The sequence below is a fragment of the Periplaneta americana genome, chromosome 13, assembly GCF_040183065.1.
Source record: "Periplaneta americana isolate PAMFEO1 chromosome 13, P.americana_PAMFEO1_priV1, whole genome shotgun sequence".
NCBI classification, from domain to species: Eukaryota; Metazoa; Arthropoda; class Insecta; order Blattodea; family Blattidae; genus Periplaneta; species Periplaneta americana.
Window position 1 is genome coordinate 102,154,135 of NC_091129.1, and position 20,593 is coordinate 102,174,727.

General features: G+C 36.4%; 1 protein-coding gene across 1 annotated transcript in view; it reads right to left on the reverse strand.

Moving 5' to 3' along the window:
- The window catches only part of LOC138712175 (protein 5NUC-like), a 74,002-nt gene extending 53,766 nt beyond the window's left edge, over positions 1-20,236 (reverse strand). The window contains exon 1 of the mRNA XM_069843671.1: positions 20,024-20,236. The gene's annotated coding sequence lies outside the window, so the exon portion shown is untranslated. The remainder of the gene's footprint in view (positions 1-20,023) is intronic.
- Positions 20,237-20,593: the final 357 nt, after the last annotated feature.

Below are 20,593 nucleotides of genomic sequence, written 5' to 3' on the forward strand. Positions count from 1 at the left end.
GAGTTTTGTGTAACAAAACACAGAACTTGATGTTTGTACGTTGCTCTGTGGACATAATTACAAAATGCGACGAACAAACAAAACACTATGATAAACAATTGCCTACAACTCAAAACCAACAATCGCCATTATCAACAAACTTTAAGGAAATGACATCATGAATGTTACCAACAAAACAAATGTATAATATCCCTTGTTATATATTAATACGAAAAATGGTAGTAAAATTCCGGGAACTTTTTGAACCCAGTAGTACAACGTATTGCTTATGTGCAGTGCACTGCTGACTGTGAAAATTTACAATATTGTGATGTTATGATGGATGAAAATTGTGATTAAAAGAACAGTTATTCGAAACCAGAAGCCATCTTATTGTCTACTCCTCATTTGCATAAGATTTTGTCACTAGAACGCTGCAATATGATTGGAGCAGAAGTAACAGAAAGTATACATAGGCTTCTTTACACTCGCTAAACTCGAATTTCGCTACCTGTCAACAATGGTATAGGCACGATAATGCAATTTTCTGTTTTTTACTTGCCAAAGTGGCAAATCAGAATATTTCATTTTATTATTGGTAGGTCTTAGAAACTTCGACAGTGTGTAGAGTGCATTGTATTTTAGAACAGCTTAGCTGCAAGAGAATTATGAATTAGTTTTATCAACGATTCCTAACGTGAAATGTGCTAGAAGTGTAATGCTTAAGCATAGAGTTGAAGGACACGGAACTTTAGCAACTTATGATGTTTCAATATTCTTATATGTAACAGAAAAGGAAGCCCGACAAATCGTACCGGGAAATACGTACCGCGATAATGCGTCCCAAGAATATAATTTGTACCGCGACAATTCGTCCCAAGAATATTTAGTCCCGAATCTACGACTTACCACGATATATTGTACCATTGCAAAATTTTAGTAATTGAAAAATTTCAATAATTAAGAAATTGTCTAGCAATAATACTTAGCACTTATCCCAGGACAACTAATCCAGTTGAAGGCTGGCATCACCGGTTAAATATACTAGTTGGAAAGTCCTTCATTCAACGAGTTCCTGAAAAAACTCTAAAACGAAGAGGCAGAAATTAGTAGACAAATTCTTCGACTTGATACAGGTAGGTCCCCGAACAAGAGGAAGAGATCACGTCAACATATCGATCGTCGAATCGGAAGAATTGTTTCTCGTTACCTGGAGTACAAAGAGAATGGGGAAATTCAACAATATATCCGACCTCTGGGGTACGTCATAGCAGGAAATCTATTCTAAAATTATTATGTAATGTTTTACTTCACTCAAAGTTGCATTAATAAATACCTGTGAAAACACATGTCTTATTTGGCACAAACGCGGGACAAAAACATGTTGGGACAAATACTTTGGAACAATTTGTCGGGATACAAATCTTGTAGCAGTACCAAAACGCTTTGTGGCAAATAGTTTGGGACGAATTGTCGCGGTACGATTTTTCCCGGACGAATAGTGGTAGATTCAACAGAAAAACCACCAGTAATAGTAAATTGCTTTTTTCTTTCAATTTTAAGAGTGTATATTTTGTTATTTTAGTGCATATATCGTGGTTTTTATGTGCATACGTGCATGGATATTTTCCCGTTTTTAGTGCATATGAATCCGCCCTCTACTTATGAGGTTCCAAACAGTCTCCGGACTGTTGACTAATAAAGATAATTTTCTATGTGTGTTTTCAATTCAACTGATTAGGCAATTTCAAGCCAAGAAACTTCGTGCATATACAGGGTGTTTCCGAGCTAGTGTTACAAACTTTCAGGGATGATGGCGAAGGGCACATGTATCAATTTGAGATAAGGAACCCTGGTCTGGGAATGACCGAGTTACAAGCAAAAATAGTTCTTTGGAAATGGGATAATTTTATTCCTCTGTATACATTATTTATGTGTTTTTATCTGTACATCTTACACATACTGTATTCATCTGACGTTGTTTACGTTGTCTACTTACAGTATTCCATTCAGTGCGTTGTCTGAGACATGGGGACAGGAAACTACACTAAAGCAATGCAGATAGCGTAATGTGTAACGGACATGGTCGGTCCTGATATGCACGTCTGTAGACTGCAGTGTATGTGTACAAGTTGCACTGTCCAGTCGATCAGTCCTAGTGAAATGGAGGAGTACACGAGAGCGGAATAAGCAGACCTGATTTTCGAATACGGATGAGCCAATGGGAACAGTAGACATGCTCACAGATTGTATCGGGCAAGTACCCACGTAGGAGATATTCGGCCCATACCATCTTTCTAGGACTGTTCCAAAGGTTAAGGGAATGAGGACAAATTACAATTCCATTTCCACACAACTATTTTTGCGTATAACTTTCGACTCAGTCATTTCCGGACTATGGTTCCTTATCTCAAATTGATGCATGTGCCCGTCGCCATCATCCCTTAAAGTTTGTAACACCACCTCGGATACACCCTGTATACTTTGAGATCAGTTCCATTTAATGTAATGTAGTAGGAAATCTGAGCAGTATTATGCGTACTAAATTTTATTACACTGGTTTCTTCAATATTAAGTGCTAATTTATTTGCACTAAACTATCCAGCCATTCATTGGATTTAACACAAATAAATTAACATCTGTCAAAGACTGCAGAGGTTTACTTAAATAGCACTTCAACAGTTCTGAATAAATGTTTAATTCTCATGTAATTTATCCTGTCCTCATTCTTGTAGACTTACTTGTATTACCGTAACCTACATAATGCATTTACTGACTATGGTTTACGTAACAGCTAAGGCGCAGTTGACAATATGATCCACGATTTTGGTTTCGAAACCCGCCTAGAGCATGCACGCGTGTGTTTCCTCATTATGATATAGGCCTGCTGTTCTCCTAGACCAGCTGTTCCCAACTAGAGGTACGGGTAGTACTTTGCAAGGAAGGAGACAGGTAGGAAGACCACAGAACAGATGGAAAGAGAGCATTAAAAAGGACTTGGTATCTTCCTCCATATAAGTAACTGTAGTCAAAGCGCCATATGAAGGCACATCGTGCTAACATAACGATGGCTGAGAACCAGACTGTTCTAAGTCCAGCTTTTTGTAAGAAAGAAATCTGTGTTTCATTATGTTCCAGTTCTTGTCTGCATATATCAATCGAACAAAATTGTAAATATTTCTCTCCATAAGGTTGCTATGAAGCTATTCCAAATTTTTTCATGAAGCTTTGAATGTCAGGAGCTTAAAATAGCTCTCTCGGCAGGGGGGGGGGAAGTAAAACGGACTTGGAACAGTCTGGTTCTGGGCCATCGATAAATTTAAATTAGGGTAGCCACACATATCATGCAAATTTATGTGCATAATGATCGCGGTTGTAGTTTCTCATTGCACTAAGTGTAAGACAAAAATCTATGTCGAGATTTAATAGAAAATAAACATTTTCAGCATCACAGATATCGAAAAAGTGGTTTTTGGACATGCTGTCTTTCTGTGCACAGCGATTTCGTCTGAACTATTATGTTGTGAAGTCGTGTCAATGACATGGCGTTTTCACGAGTTATTTTTTTAAGTTGTAACGAATTTTATTTGCTTTTTCTTTTAAAGGAAGATAAGTTAAATCCACCTCTGATTGAGGTGCTGGCTCATATATACATCTATTATCAGGCAGCACATCTCACTTGACAACATGTGTCAGAGGAAGAACAATTGAAGGGTTCAGAACTATAGTGGGCCAAGCGCCACTTACTAAAACCGTAGAAAACAAGGGTTAAAATGAAGTTATCACCATAATTCAATGGAAACATATAGCAAGTAATATAAAGTATCCACATTCAAATTAGATGATATGTCAATCTCTAGTTAAGGTCTGAGATTTTTATAATTTTTTATACATCACCCTGTTGAAACAGCATTTGCGAACCTCGTTTTAACTGTGACAACGTTTTTTAGTTCTTTTAAGCATTCTGATTATTGTATTATGTCTCTGTTCTGTAAAGAATTTTAGATAAGGGCGCAAATGGCCATAGTCGCTGACGCGCCCTTTTTAAACCCTACTGACTAACTATGTCAATCTTCATTAAACTACTTTCTCCGTTTTTAATACATGACGCTTGGCCCACTATGGCTCTGAACCCTTCAATTGTTTGTATGCATCTGAAGTCTGATTAATGGAATATGTAGCTAATCGGTGATGTACTGTATGCATTGGAGGGGGAAAGGAACTGGCCGCTCTACCCCATTATCACCTGGTCTAGTTGCCTCATAAGTGGTGTCATGTTGGTATCATTTGTGAGGTTCATACATATCTTCGGACAGTTGACTAAACAAAAAAAGTCTACCACTATGGAGTAACGGTTAGCACGTCTGACCGTGAAATGAGCGGACCCGGATTCAAATCTGGTTGGGACAAGTTACCTGGTTGAGATTTTTTCGTGGTTTTCCCTCAACCCAATATGAGCAAATGCTGGGTAACTTTTGGTGCTGGACCCCGGACTCATTTCACCGTCATTATCACCGCCATATTATTCAGACGCTAAATAACCTGAGATGTTGATACAGCGTCGTAAAATAACCTACTCATGTGGTATATTCATTTCTGTTATACAGAAATTTATGTATTTTCCACCATTCAAACGTATTTTTAACATAGGTTGTAAAGCATTCCTTACCTTTGATAAATCAAACATTTTCAATAGCCCCAGTCAAGTTTAAAAATCATTCAGAAGCGGTGCGTTAAAGGAATTCCTAAGAAAACAGACATATTGTAAAAGATTTATTGACACCGTCTGCCCAGGATTGTTCCGCTAGGTATAAGAGGGATGGATGCACTCGAGATGTGAAACTAAAATTGCCTAGGTCCGGTATTCCCCCAGAAAAATAATTTATTTCAACCTTTGAATTCTTTGCTTCTTCTCAAGTAAGACGTGACCATTGATGCGCGGAATGGATTAGTAAATGTTTTGTAATAATCAGTATGGTATTATCATTTTCTGTTGTGCTCTATCCAAGGAATAAGCTGTTAAAATCTGCACGGTTAGGGCCCATATCACTTCCGCTCTGTATGTGCATCATTGAGGATGACTTCACTTAAATGGGGGCGAATCAAGAATGATATAGGCCCCCTACGAAAGTAATAATTGGACCCCTTGAGTAAAAATATAAAATAATAATAGTAATAATAATAACAACTACAATAATAATAATAACTCGCTTCTTTGATGTTGAACACAGGGACAAATTTCAATCAGTGACACATTTATTAACACTCTTTTTTCTTAAATACTACTCTCTGGTTTGTAGAGAGGAAGTTTCCGACACTTTGAGAAGGCAAAATCGTAAATTGCGTCTTCAAAATCAATTTCCAATGTTATATTCAATATTGATCAAGTATAAATTATTTAAGCATGGGTGTGTCGTGTGATTTCTCAATTAAATGCATCTTTTATTAAATTTAGCTTGGAAATATTAAATATTATGTTTTATTTAACGACGCTCGCAACTGCAGAGGTTATATCAGCCTCGCCGTATGTGCCGGAATTTTGTCCCGCAGGAGTTCTTTTACATGCCAGTAAATGTACTGACATGAGCCTGTCGCATTTAAGCACACTTAAATGCCATCGACCTGGCCCGGGATCGAACCCGCAACCCTGAGCATAGAAGGCCAGCGCTATACCAACTCGCCAACTGGGTCGACTTTAGCTTGGAAACGGAACGTTCTGCAAATGCACAGATCACAAATAATGGTAGCAAATTCTAATAGCAATTTCCAACTCGAATACGACAGGCCAGAAATGTCATTTATTATAACTGAAACAATTAATTAGTTTCAAATTTTTTTTATGCTGTACTTTCTTTTCGTTCTTTAACTATCTTTCGCTTAGCACAACCAGTTTGAAAACGCTTCGTTACTAATAAGTTGACAGAGAAGTACTTTAAAATAGGAAATAAAATGTAATAACTCGGTAAACTCACTCACATGATCATTTAGTTTCGAAAATGGAACGCACACTGTCGGATATTTTGTTGTAACAATCTTTAAATAAAATTTTCTTAAATACAATTTAGTTGTATAGCAATGCTCAGATATGTATGAAATATTAATAAAGGAATCTGATATCTTTGGTATATTATAATATATAAAAATAGTTAATGAAATATAAAATTATTTGAATGACACTGTTACGACGTCAATAATAAATTGTAATAGTTGTAAGATGCGAGAAAAAAAGCATGCGAGAGGAATGCAAGGTCGCAGACTTTCCAGAGCCACGCCTTAAGCAAGACGAGAATATAAAATAGAATGTGGGAGAGACAGTGCCAACAGGGATGCCATAATAGTATACTAGATAGGGTATTGTCGGAGCAGAGATAGCAGAGAGGTAGCAACAAACAATGCTATTATTGTTCAGTAATTAAAGTTCCGCTTCTAAAATAATACTGCATTTGACCGTATATTTATTATTATTATTATTATTATTATTATTATTATTATTATTATTATTATTATTATTATTATTATCATCATCATCATCATCATCATCATAATCATCACAATTTTGAGGCTCTCTTATAACCCGAAGATCCCTGTGGCTGCCGGGTTTGCCCATGCTTTGAAACGGCGCACAGTGGTCCTTCTTCGCTATCTGGCCACGCAAAATACAAAAATTGAGTTTCACATATTTTCATGTTTTATGGAGTTTTTAATTACTATAATATCCAAGGATACGAGATTTGTTATAGTTATGCTTATTAGTGCAGCTCTTGTGTTGTAAAAGAAGTCAGAAGTAAGGCGTTTCTTATCGCATCCCCAACCTGAAGCCGAGCTCATAATTTATGTTCGATAACTGTGCTTGTAAACGTGTTTTTCCGGCGATTTTCGTCTATTACTGGTGGATATGGGAGACCAAAGTATGTGCTATGTTTGTGATATTTTTAAAATCCCACACAACATACTACTTTAAAGTAAAATTTGCTTGAAAATTGAGAAATTATTGCTATCTTAACTTCTAGTTTTGAGTATTTTTACACCGGGAAATCTAGAATTGTCAACGATCGGTCAAAAATTTTTCAGAAGACTAAAGCCATTATCTTATTCTTTCTCCTATATAAAAACTAGCTGCTACTTTTTGCAACTTTGCCTTTTTTTTCAGGTTTTAGTACGCTCAGAAGAGGTATCGCGGAACGAACTTTTTCATGTTTGGCGCTATACAGATGACAAAGCAGAAAGGAGTGATGAATTATTTAACTGTTTACTGTAAAATAATGATTTGAAAACTTAGAGATAATCCGTTTTAAAGATACTGTTAAGATTGTTAATTTTGCTTGTTGCTTGTCACCGAATCCTGAGTAAATTCCAGTCACAAAAAGAAGTGGCTAGAGAGAAATTTGTTTTATAATTATGAACAAAATATAGAAAAAGTTTCCATAAGTGGCTTGTCATCTAATGTCGCATATGCTTTTGGTGTCGTCAGATTGTGTAATAAGCAATCTCATAAAGCGCGAAAGAGAAGTGGACCTATACTCAATGAAGTTCTTTGTTTATCAAGACCCCGTGCCCGCTTCAGGAACTTAATCTGAATCTTACAGCAGCACTGAGAACTAAATATTATTGAAAATACTTTTAACACTGAATTACATTAAAGGAAAAATTAGTAGTGACAACTGTTCATTATTAGTGTACGTCATGCCATCTTCCCCATTATTTTATACTTATAACATTTTCCTCACAATTTACAGTATAATAAAAAAACTAGCTACTGTATGTCATAATAGAAAACACTGAAGTGATAAATGCGTGGTACACTCCTCAAAGTGAATGTTTGATTACAATACCACCCTTCTCAGAAGGATCACATAAGTAGCACATAGCTGTTGGAATGGCAAGCTCCTCACTGCGACTGTAGAGGTGAAATCATTACTGTGAATATATAAATATAGAGAATATGTAGAATACACTAACATGTATTAATGTATTATGTATTTTGTTGTTAAAATTTGAGGCACCCACTACATTCAGTATGGAAAGAAAATGTACTTACTGATTGTAGTGAAATATCTTACTTGGTTAACATAAAGGAAACCATGTAGTTTTTTTATTGAAATATGATGTCATGTGTGAAGTAAAAAAAGGTAAAGGTATCCCCGTAACATGCTAAGAAGACACTTGGGGGGCACACAATTGATGAATTGTTTATGCTTGTGAATTGAATTATTCTACTTAAATGACATGTACAATTTTATATAGCTCAACTAAAATATGTTTTTATATTGACTTAATCTGTTTACTATGCATTGTATATTTTTGTCTAACATTGAATGGTAGTCTGTATAGCTCATTTGATGAATTGTATATGCTGTAAATTGTATAGTAGTCTGTATAGCTCAACTAATGAATTGTTTATGATTATAGATTGAATTAATCTACTTGATATTAATTGCAAAAATTTGAATAGCTTAATGAAAGTATGCTACTTTGTATTGTATATATTTCTATAGTTTTGGCCGATGAATTGTATATGCTTTAAATTGAATAGTAATCTATATAGCTCTATTGATAAATTGTTTGTGTTTGTAATTTGAAGTAGTTTGCATGATATGTATTATCAATTTCTGTATATTACAACTGGTGGAATTGTTTATGCCTTAAATTTAATTAACTTGTTTTGTATTATACATATAGCTCAACTGATGAATGATCGTTTGCGTTTGTAAATTTAATAATCTGATTGGCTATGTATTGTATACTTTTAGTAGAGCCATCGATGTAGCTCAGTCGGCAGACTCGCTGGGCTGCTGATCCGGAGCTGCGTTCGGGCTTGGATTGGATTCCACCTTTGGTCTTCGGTTTCTTCCGAGGTTTTCCACAGCCGTGGGACTGAAGGCGGATGGTCTATGGCGAGTCCTTGACATCAACCTCTTTGATTTGATTACCCCCCCTTTGATTTGATTACCTGGTTGGGGTTTTTCAGAGGTTTCCCCCAACCAAAAGGCAAATGCCGGGTAATATTTTGGCGAATCCTCGGACCTCACCTCATCTCACTACATCTCGCCAAAATGTAAAAAATTGCACAAAATTGTAAAAATTGTAGAAAATTACTAAATTGCAAAACTATAAAAATTTGTAAAAATTGTAATTGTAATATTGTAAAATTTTGACTTGTTCCACATCTTAAAGCTTCATTGCTCATGTAAGATTAATGGAATAAAATGAATGAATGAATGAATGAATGAATGAATGAATGAATGAATGAATGAATGAATGAATGAATGAATGAATGAATGGAGGTAGAGCCCCATGCTTTCCATGACCTAGGCACTAGAATGAGGTGGTGTGGTCGGCACCACGCTCTGACCTCCTTTTACCCCCGGGAACGACCCGGTATTCAATTTTATAGGAGGCTGAGTGAACCTCGGGGCCGTTCTGAAAGTTTGGCAACGAGGAAAAAATCCTGCCACCACCTGAGATCGAACCCCGGACCTTTCAGTCCGTAGCCAGCTGCTCTACCAACTGTATGAAGTTAAAATTGCAATTAAAATGAAAATTATAATGGAACTGATTTCTTCCATATATTTTACTTATATATTTCATACATGCAGTGATGAAGACCTGAAGTCCTACAGTGTTGTTGCCTATAGAATACCTATATGTGTGTGATTGAGTTAATATTAAGCCTAAATTGAATTCGAATCATGTCGATATGGATAAGGAAAATGCGTAATATATGTACAAATTTAATATTTTAGGAGAAAAATTCGCTCTGGCGCTGGGGATCGAACCCAGGTCCTTGGTTCTACGTACTAAGCGCTCTGACCACTGAGCTACGCCTAATTCAATCCACAGCACCGGATCGAACTTTCCTCCTTTGATGTTTCCCTTTGTGGCCTGACTCCAAGTTAGGCATATAATATGTTGCCGTGTATCCAATGCCTACTGCCATTATACTAGGAGCGCACTCAGCTGAGTGATGCCACAAAGGGAAACATCGAAGGAGGAAGGTTCGGTCCGGTGCTGTGGGTTGAATTCGGCGTAGCTCAGTGGTCAGAGCGCTTGGTAAGTAGAACCCAGGACCCGGGTTCGATCCCCGGCGCCAGAGCGAATTTTTCTCCTAAAATAAGTGTCAACATTATAGATAAGTTCTGTGGGACAAATTAATATATCTATAATATGTACAAATTGTTATTTTAATGTTTCTACATCATTTTAATACTGAATCGAATTTTGCGCGGCCAGATAGAGTGAAAGGATCACTGTGCGACGCGGCGCTGAGCTTGGTCTTTGAGGACTGATAGATTTTACTGAAGATGTTTGCATTTCCATCTTCTTCCAAACCTCTTTGCCCTTGAGGCTGGTGTGAAATGCCAATCTGTGCATGTGATCCTTATTCTTTCGTAAGAGTTGATGATTTGCCCATATCCTCTGACATGACTTCATATCCTCTACTACCCACTTTCAACTTGAATTGCTACACTTATTTGATGCTCAAAGTACTGTACAACTGATTACCTAAAGCTTTGAAATTGACACCTCATCTCATTTTGTGTGAGAGAAGAATTCAGTCTTGTTTGTGGTTGCCTATAGAGTTTTAAATTCAATGCCGTGTAGGCTATTACAAGATAAGAATTGCACGTCTACGTCTACACCTTGGGAAGTGTTTTGTATTCCATTCTCATCTGCTGTACTAGGCAAGAATTGGAATGCTTCACAAAATAAAATCACTTAGCAGTGACTTCGCACGTGTTACATACATCACCTGTCCGCTGTGTCTGAAGTGACAGCGTCCTGGCTCAGGTTCGATTCTCGGCAGGGTAGTGGACATTTATCTCTCTCTCACAACGACTTTCTGTGTTTCGAGTTTGTTCCAGTTTGACTTAAGCTATAATCATGCATGCTGCTGGCAGTATCAGCAAAGAGTTCGGCTACTTATAAATATGAAGTATTAATGTAAAATATTGAATAGAAAAATAATGAAAAAGACCGAAGTGTGAACTTGTCGGATACAGCTGAAAGCTTTTGCTATAGGCCTACATAATTTATTGTGCACCCAAATGAAGTTTCTTTTTATAGTTTATATTTAAACCGCAAAAGCACTGTGTTTCATTTCAGTTTTAAATTGTTTGGTTTCAGTTTGGACTACGTAATTAATTTTGCTCATTATTTACGTTATGCCACAGCCATCTTTAATTAACAAGCCATATTCATACACTTGGTAGTGAAGAGGCCATTATTTAAATGATTAGCTATAGTTAACCGTAATATAGTTGCAGTCATTTGGCCAGAGGGAGTAAGAATCAAGAAGCGTATGGAATAAATGCCATTAGAATAACGTATATCTGACGTCATACTTATATGATGGCATTTTATAGTCACGTGACTCTTATTTTTACATTATTTAATTTTAATTTTAATTTAAAATGTTTCGTAAGTTTTGGAATGAATTTTATGACAGTACGTAATATTTCTCATTGAAAGAAGCTGCTTTCGACGGAAAATTAAATCCATCAACATTTCCCATTAAAACTGTGTGGTCTAACTTTGTGAGCACTACAATATAGTAAGTTAACAAAATTCGTCTAACTTCATACATAAGCCTTTTATTGAAGTGTTGAGACTTTTTTTGTAAATGTAAGTAAACCTGCATTGTAAAAATATAAATAACTTATTGAACTACGGTATCAAAACTTTTAAGGGCCGTATTCATAGACATTCTTAGCGCGGACTTCCGGTGGATGATCAGCAAACTAACGTTTTTCGTATTCATAAACCACTGTTAACGTCACAGTGGCGGCTCATACATATTTAATGCCTAGTGCCAAAATCAGTGGTAGATCCAGGATACCCTAAGGGGGAGTCTTTTTCCTACTATTTCCTCCTTGGATCCGCCTATGGTCTAAATCAAAGACAAGAAATAAGCAATAATAATAATAATAATAATAATAATAATAATAATAATAATAATAATAATAATAATAATAATAATAATAATAATAATAATTAGAGACGAGAATTCCATGCAAATGCATGTTTTTATAGGAACATAGGACATACCTCAAACTTAGTACTTATCCATTTCATTACTTTCCGGTTCCAAATATGTGTAATTTTCCCGTGCATATTTGCATGTTTTCGACTTTTTAGGGATAAAAACATGCATAATGCATATTTAGGTAATTTTTAGCTTAATAATGCATATAATATACATTACATTCAGTTTAAATGCATGTTTTAATGGTTTTGTATGGACACCTCAGTTTCTCGATTTTATATCCCATAACTTATTTTAGCTTCAGGAATTAGGATTGAAGAATAAAAAGAAAAAGAACTAAATAACAGAAAAATTAAATAAAATGTTAAGATTTTCACAATAAGGTGTTAGAGGACCTTTCCCTGGACGGAAGTCCACTTTTACAACACTTTACCGACGACCCTCTATACACTGCGTGTCATAAATGAATTTATTACTTTGGATATTTTGAGAATACTAAGTAGAGAGGAAATATAGAGGGTTCAAGGAAATTGCCGACAAATAATTTAGGTTAAAAGCATCCTCTTTCAGGGAGGTTGTAAATTCTCTTCCTTTTCTAGTACTAGTAGCAATTTAGAGTCTTCTAAAATTGGAATCATTGTTAAACTGTGTTTGTTGTGTGTGAATATCGTAAGTTGTTAATGTGCTTGTTTATTCTGTTTGCGCGTGTTAATGTGGTTCTAATATGTTTCCAATTTAAAGATTCCAAAAGTGTACTCTTTGCACAGTGGATTACTGTAAAGGAAAAGATTTTATTAGATCAGATGAGGATGTCGTATTTTGCGACTGTTGGAGTAAAGAGTTAAGCAATGCTGTTCTGTTTCCGAACATTTTATATGACAATTGTTCTTTGTAAAAAAAAAAAAATTACAAAACTTGTTTAAAATAATTATTAAATTACGATGTCCGTATTTAAATCGTACCTAGGTAACCGTAAGGTCTACTATAATTTCAGATGAAATGTACTAAAAAATTTCAAGTCGACCAGCATGTCGCATCTGTTTCACATATTGTAAGAATGGAACAAAAGAAAGAATCTGCAAAGAATTTCATAGATCCCTCACTTATGCCCGTGGGAAAGTGGATGTAGCGGCGAAAAACAAATTGGACAGGGTCATAAATGCTAACCCGGATTGCGGATTCTTTTGTTCAGTGAAAAAGGTTATTTGTGGCGAAAACTTGAATGAAGAATTTAACCTGACACTGTCACAAATATGTTCATTCAAGTTTAAACCCGTAACTTCTTGCAATATAGAGAGGTCATTCTCTGCCTACAAAAACATATTGACTGACAAGTCCAGGAAAACCAATTTAAAAATGTTGTTAGGTTTTTAACTGTGCAAAAAAAGTGAAGTGAAATAAGACATTTGAAACAAAAATAAAAGTGCATATTTTAATGTATTTTTCGCTTGATCATGCATATTTCATTGTTTGATAGTGCATGAATGCATGCATATTTTGGGATTTTATAGTGCATGAAATTCTCGTCTCTAATAATAATAATAATAATAATAATAATAATAATAATAATAATAATAATAATAATAATAATAATAACAATAATCACTCACCAAAATTTATACAACTGGAGCACTTGAGCACTTTTGTTGACCAGGTTAATATGCGCGATATATAAAACCCATTCGCCGATTCTTCTGACTTGAAAATAAATCCATCATTTTTTGTTGAGGTTGTCTATTTTGCAAACAAAACTCCTCAGATTCATCGTGCCCTGTTAGTGCTAAATCTAGTGCCCCACAAAATCGTATGCAATTTATTATTAAATTTAACACATATCTGTTTTTATCAACTTGCTCATTGTGTTTTGCAATCGCGAGTCTGTAGTGTGAATTTAACTGATTTTCAATGTTCACTTTACCCAGCATAGACAAACTGAAGACGTTATTCATATTAACCTTTGACTTATGATGTGTTTTTATTTTACCCCATAAATGTACTAAATCTGTCACACCCACTCTTGACCAGCTAAGTTCACCTCGGAACAGAACACACGGGAAACAGAAGAACGCATTTTTCACATCACATCCACACAACCAGTTGTTTTTTAAATAAATATCTGGGTTGAATTTGCGAGATCTGTTAACTTTAGCACTTAGCTGCTTTTGATGAATATTTAAGTGCTGTATAGGTCTGCCTAATTCTTTAACACGAAGTTTGTTTTCATATGTTAATGTTGAAAACGGAGATTTCAATAAAGCGCCAACCGAGTTCATTTTTTCACAGTACACAACACGATAACACGACCACTATTACGATGACAACCTCACGACTTAACACGTTTACACTACAATTGGTACTGCTGTAGAAATAATAAAGTGAAAACTTTCTCAAGCAAGTTTTCAAGAAACCGGGAGAGATTTTATTATCTTATTGTCGCAGTCTTCGCTCTACGAAACTTGTTCCGACAAAGTGGAAGGGCAGACAGAGCGAGAGATATACAGTTTTACAAGCATTGCAAAAGCCAGAGGCAATTTGTGCCTAGCACATTTTAGATCATGCTTTAGATGCTGGAAAGGACGAGCGAACATGAAGATTGCGCGCGCATCCCATTATATTTCTTATGGGATGTAGTGCCTGGCACAGATCCATCCTCCAAACACTGGTTACAACGTGTTTCGCTGCAAAGATCATATTGACGCTAGAGATTGTATAAGCGTAACTTGTTTCTCTCAGGTTTTGAGCGAAAAATATGAATTCTCCTTTTCCTTCTGTATTCTGGTAGTGCCATGGCACAACGGCACTACCTCTAAAGCCGCCCCTGGTTAGCGATATGATATGATATGAATCCTGTACAAGTAACCTGTCGATAGCCGGGGCTGGTTTAGCATGCTCGTAGCGCGGGCTAGCGAAATGTGTATGAATAGCACCTTAGTTGTGATACATCAATATTAATGCGTGAAAAAGTCTACAAAGTTTGTATTTGAGATACACATTTATATTTAATCAGAACGTGGAAATGTGACATTCTGATAGCTGCTCATTTTATTTAAGAGCAAAATTCATCATGTTCACGGCGTGAGAAATGCAAGAGATGTAGGGTAAAGATTGGTAATACTGTGATACGAGTATTATTGTGATAGTTCTCTTTGAGAATTTGTTACAATTTTACTTTGCTCGAGGAAGATCGGTTTTTTGCGTCAGCGTATTGAGGGGATGTTCGTGGACAAGTTGCTGCACAAAACCGGTCCTTCTCTCGCTCAGTAAAACTGTAATAAATTTTCAAAAAGAACTATCACAATATTACTCATATAACAATATTACTAACCTTTACCCTATCTTCCGTCCACGGGTCTGGATGTTTGTCCCTTGCCATATGCTGTCCTGTGTTGTCTCAACGATGGCCCTGTACCGCGTTGACCACACGACCAGGAGACACGCGATGTGTGTCTGTCTGGATTTGAAGCAGGTAAGATAGGAGGATATGAAACATGACGAAGAATGTTGTAGTGACAGTGATGGGCTAATAAATGCATAATTTTAATAGAATATTTTATATTTCAATCATATAATTCATCATCATCAGCTGTAGTATTTTAAACTATTCAGATCTGTTCCACCAAAAAGAATGTTATTTATTTTCTCAAGTCATGCCATCAATCTTCTGATCTCTCTCTCTCTCTCTCTCTCTCTCTCTCTCTCATCTCTCTCTCTCATCTACTGGCTTGAACTGTCGAAAGTTTTTTCTTCGGAAGTCTTTCATTATGCAATCTGTTTATATGTTCACGCCAACTCATTTTTTTTTTTTTACCTTTTTAGTTCTTGTAGTCAAGTTGGAGATGCTTAACGTCTGCTTTATTATTTATGCACTTGTAATCTGATTTATCTGTATAGCCTATAAGTGACCTTAAAATATCAACTCTGAAGACTCATTTCGTGATCAGTGCCGGCTTGCATTCAGTATATGAACTGTCATAATCTTGTAAGAACTTTTTTCAATGTTTCGAAAGTGCACATTTTATATTAACTAAAAACGTAATTACTTTTTAGGGAGACAAGTCATCACTGCTTCCCCAACTTCCTCATCGACATCCCTTCCCACCCTTCAGACGACCATTGACAAAAGACAGATGTATGGAACAAAGAGAATGGTGAGTGGCTGGACATCGTTCAGGCCAGAAGAATTGGGTCTCAGTTGCAGCATTTTAAGTGCAACCTGAAAACCCGCGAAAACATACGAAATGTAGAAGCCAGACCCGACCAGAAGATTTCAGGCCTCAGGAACAAATTTTACTGCAAGACGAGTATATATACATCACAAAGTTTTCAAGTGCTTCTACAACGCTGCATGCTTCATTCAAATACATATGTTACGTATACGAGCCGTTCAGAGCAAAAGTGGTGTAAGTCAAAATTGGGTAATGAGGTTTAAAGTAAAATGTAAAATACAGCGCAAAGTAGCAATTACCATGTCTTTCTTGCTATCCACTGACTACTAATAGTTTAAATAAATTGAATATTAATTGCTAATTTGCGCTGTATTTTACAGAATGTTCACTTTAACCCTCATTACCCATTTTTGACTTACACCACTTTTGCTCTGAACGGCTCATATAAAAACAGAACATATGAGTTCATTTAAGCCAAGTGACTGAGGCCCGGCCTCACTTGCCTCAGCCAATCGGCCGCCACTGCAGTTTTATACTCCATCGGGAAGTCTATAGAGCTATCAGAAAAGGAGTGCGTTATATGGCAGACAAATTTTTAATAGTCTCCCTATGGATATAAAAAATCAAACTCAAAACAAAAATTATTTAGGGCCAAATTAAATAAGTCCTAATTTCTCGCGCCTTCTATTCTGTATGTGAATGTATGACATTCAACAGCACTGCATTTCTGTCTTGTATTAATTGAGGGGTTCATAACCAGAGTGGATCAAGTCCTTCTGGAATAATTTTGAGAAAGTGAGTCTTAAATTTCCTGGCTCACGCTTAGCAACCTTCACCTTCCATAGGAAATGCTGCCCTCTGTGGAGCAACAAATGAGTTATGGACTTTGTTTGTTATGGCAATGAATAAATCTAAGTTTTCTTCATCCGAAATTGTATTAATCCACAAACTGATCACTGGTGGACTTGGTCCACTCTGGTTGTGAGCCCCTCAAATATCGATACTAAATATTTGTGTTGTATTAATATATTTTAAAACTCTTCTGTATATATTTCAACTAGACTGTGACTATAACTAAGACTTTGTAGTACTATTAAGATTTTTTTTTTACATGTTCCATATTCTAACTGAGAAATGTTGAACGAATACCGTGGAATATAAATAAATAGAATACATTATTTTACATATGGTTTGTATAATTAAAAATACTTTCTATGAACTTATCGTCAGTCCATGTTATTATTAGTATTGTGTTCTTAAGGGTATATGTAGGTGAACGACCACAAATATTATTAGAAAATGCAGGCTCTAAATTTCTAAAATTGTATAAGAAAATGAACTCACAATTGGACAAAAATTACTAGGTACCAGAACAAGACTTATTATAACTTAAATATCTGATAAAAGTATAAAAAAGGTTACTAATAATATTTTTCAAACCAGTTTGATCAAAGTGCGAAAAAAAAATTCTGCAGTTACATAATTTGGTAACCATAACATTGTTATGGTCTTTCTGACATCTTTAATATTTTTCCTGCATGTAATAAACACTTATTTCTGAAAAGTAGACTACTCTCAGACATGTAGAGTTGTTTATTTTAATACGATTAATAAGTTATTTTATTTGTCCTATATAAAATATATTAAAATTAACATAATGTTTTGTGACCTAATTTTTCTATTTTCAAAGAAATGTGCATTATTGTAGTCCATCTTTTGCATAAATGTATGTTAAATCAGTGTACAAAATTTCATAATTCTATCTCTAATGGTTGTGGAGTTATGAACTAATATGTGTGAAAATTTTCAAATTTTGGAAAATTTAACTTAGTAACTTTTTATACTTTTATCAGATATTAAAGTTCTAATAAGTCTTGTTGTGATACCTTGTAATTTTTGTCCAATTGTGAGCTCTTTTCCTTATAAAATTTTAGAAATTTAGAGCCTGCATTTTCTGATAATATTTGTGCTCGTTCTCGTACATATATATACAGGCTGTTTCAAAAATACGGGGCATAATTTCAGGTATGTATTTCCCACATGTAGACAATCAAAATAGTTCATTACAACATGTGTCCGGAAATGCTTTATTTCCGAGTTATGGCCTTCACAACATTGAAATTCACCGGAACGTTTTTCTTTCCGCAGGTCGTTGCCGTCAAAGGAGACATTAAGAGGGCACTCTGACAGTTCATTCCGAGGCGAAGGTTACATTCAGTGTTGTGTAGGCGTTAGACTGTGCGACATGTATTCAAATCAAGAGCTGGCAAAGATACACTTCATGTACGGTAAGGCGGACGGCAATGCTGCGCTGGCTCGTCGTTTGTACCAGGAGAGGTACCCACAGCGACAATGTCCAGATCGGAAGACATTTGTACGTCTCCATTACCGTCTGTGCGAGTATGGAAAATTTAACTCTCCTGGTTTGGGAAGGGGACAACCAAGATCTACAACTCCAGAAGTACAGGAGGAGATTCTGGAGGCTGTGAACATGACTCCTTCTATCAGCACACGAAGGGTAGCGTTGCAAGTCAATGTTCCTCATACGACTGTCTGGAGACTGTTGAAAGAGTATCAATAATATTGTATCCTTATCATTTGCAACGTGTACAGGCCCTGTCACCAGCAGATTACCCTGCACGAGTTAGGTTCTGTCAGTGGTTCTTGCAGCAGTGTGGCGTAAATCCGAACTTTCCTGCCTTAGTATTATTTACAGATGAAGCACAGTTCACACGAGATGGCATAACAAATTTCCACAATCAGCATGTATGGGCGTATGAAAATCCACGTGCAACTGTTCCATCTCATCACCAGGTGCGGTTCTCCCTCAACATGTGGGCCGGTATCATTAGTGATCAATTAGTTGGACCCCATGTACTTGTAAACAGACTTACGGGGCAGGCGTACACAAACTTCCTGGAAAACACCATACCTCATGTTTTAGAAGACACTCCACTGATCAATCGTCAACACATTCACTTCTTGCATGATGGCGCTCCTGCACACTTCAGTCGTACGGCTCGCCGGTACTTGGATCGAAGGTTTCCTGATCGATGGATAGGTAGAGGTGGCCCAATTGTTTGGCCTCCACGCTCACCTGATCTGAACCCTCTCGATTTCTACTTGTGGGGCCATTTAAAATCATTGGTTTATTCGTCTCCGGTGCCTGATTTGGAATCCCTTCGGAATCGAATTGTGGCATGTTCTGAGGACATACGCAATACTCCTGGAGTTTGTGATCGTGTTCGCAGGTCAATGAGACATCGATGTGAGGTCTGTATTCAAGCAGGAGGTGGACATTTTGAACATCTTCTATAATGACAACGACCTGCGGAAAGATAAACGTTCAGGTGAATTTCAATGTTGTGAAGGCCATAACGCGGAAATGAAGCATTTCCGGACACATGTTGTAATGAACTATTTTGATTGTCTACATGTGGGAAATACATACCGGAAATTATGCCCCGTATTTTTTAAACACTCATATATATATATAGGGTGTTTATATATATACACACCCTTAACAACATTGTATAGAACACGGCACTCTAAAAATTGTCTATAGCTTTGAAAGATAACGGTGCAGAAGAAACATCAAACTATTCAACGTAGTATGAAGTAAAAATTCTTAAATGTTTCCGCCGTACTAGCTGAAACCAGTGGCCTAGATCTCTCTCCTCTCGTTAGTCGTGATCTTTGATCTGGAACCAATCACAGAGACCTTGGAAATTGTTGGAAATTGTTTTACCCTGATAGAAAGCACGTCACACTTCCCTACAAAAATACAATAAATCCTCGGGACTTCCTGTTTCTATAGTCACCTGCATACGTAACAAATTACCAGAGAATGACAAATTCAGAAATGTTTAATACCAACAGTTAAAACATTAGCTACCTGTTAACGAAGTCCCAGACTGAATGCGATGGCTGTAGTGCCGTCCGATACTAATCCGAAGTTAGACACGATGACACTTCCCGCAGATTTCGCACACAACCGCACGCGACTTAGTTTCCGCGAGGACTGAGTAGAATCCGCACTGGCTTTACAATACAGTCCCTCCTGCCTGCATGTCCGCCGACGGCTTTGATTCGCGTAGAACTGCCATAAATTCTCTTCAAGAGCGCCTCCTTTCTAATCATTATTTCGTATTGTTACTTAACTAAACTATAAGGTAACGCTATGACCTTCCATATTTTCAACTGTATTCAATTTTAATTTTCCCTCCAATTCTGCACATGCGTTGTAACTGGCTTCGCATTCTTCTGTGATAATAAATTTTATGTTACGCTCTACTCTACACTATGAATAAGTTAGCATACATAACCTAAGAACACTGATATCAACTCATTACATAAGAGTAACATAAATATATGTTTCTCAATACCTCGGAATTAGAGGATTGCAGGAGTAGCAAATGTCGGCCTTGGTGTAGATACGTTTTGAAACTCACCGTGGAAGTCATAT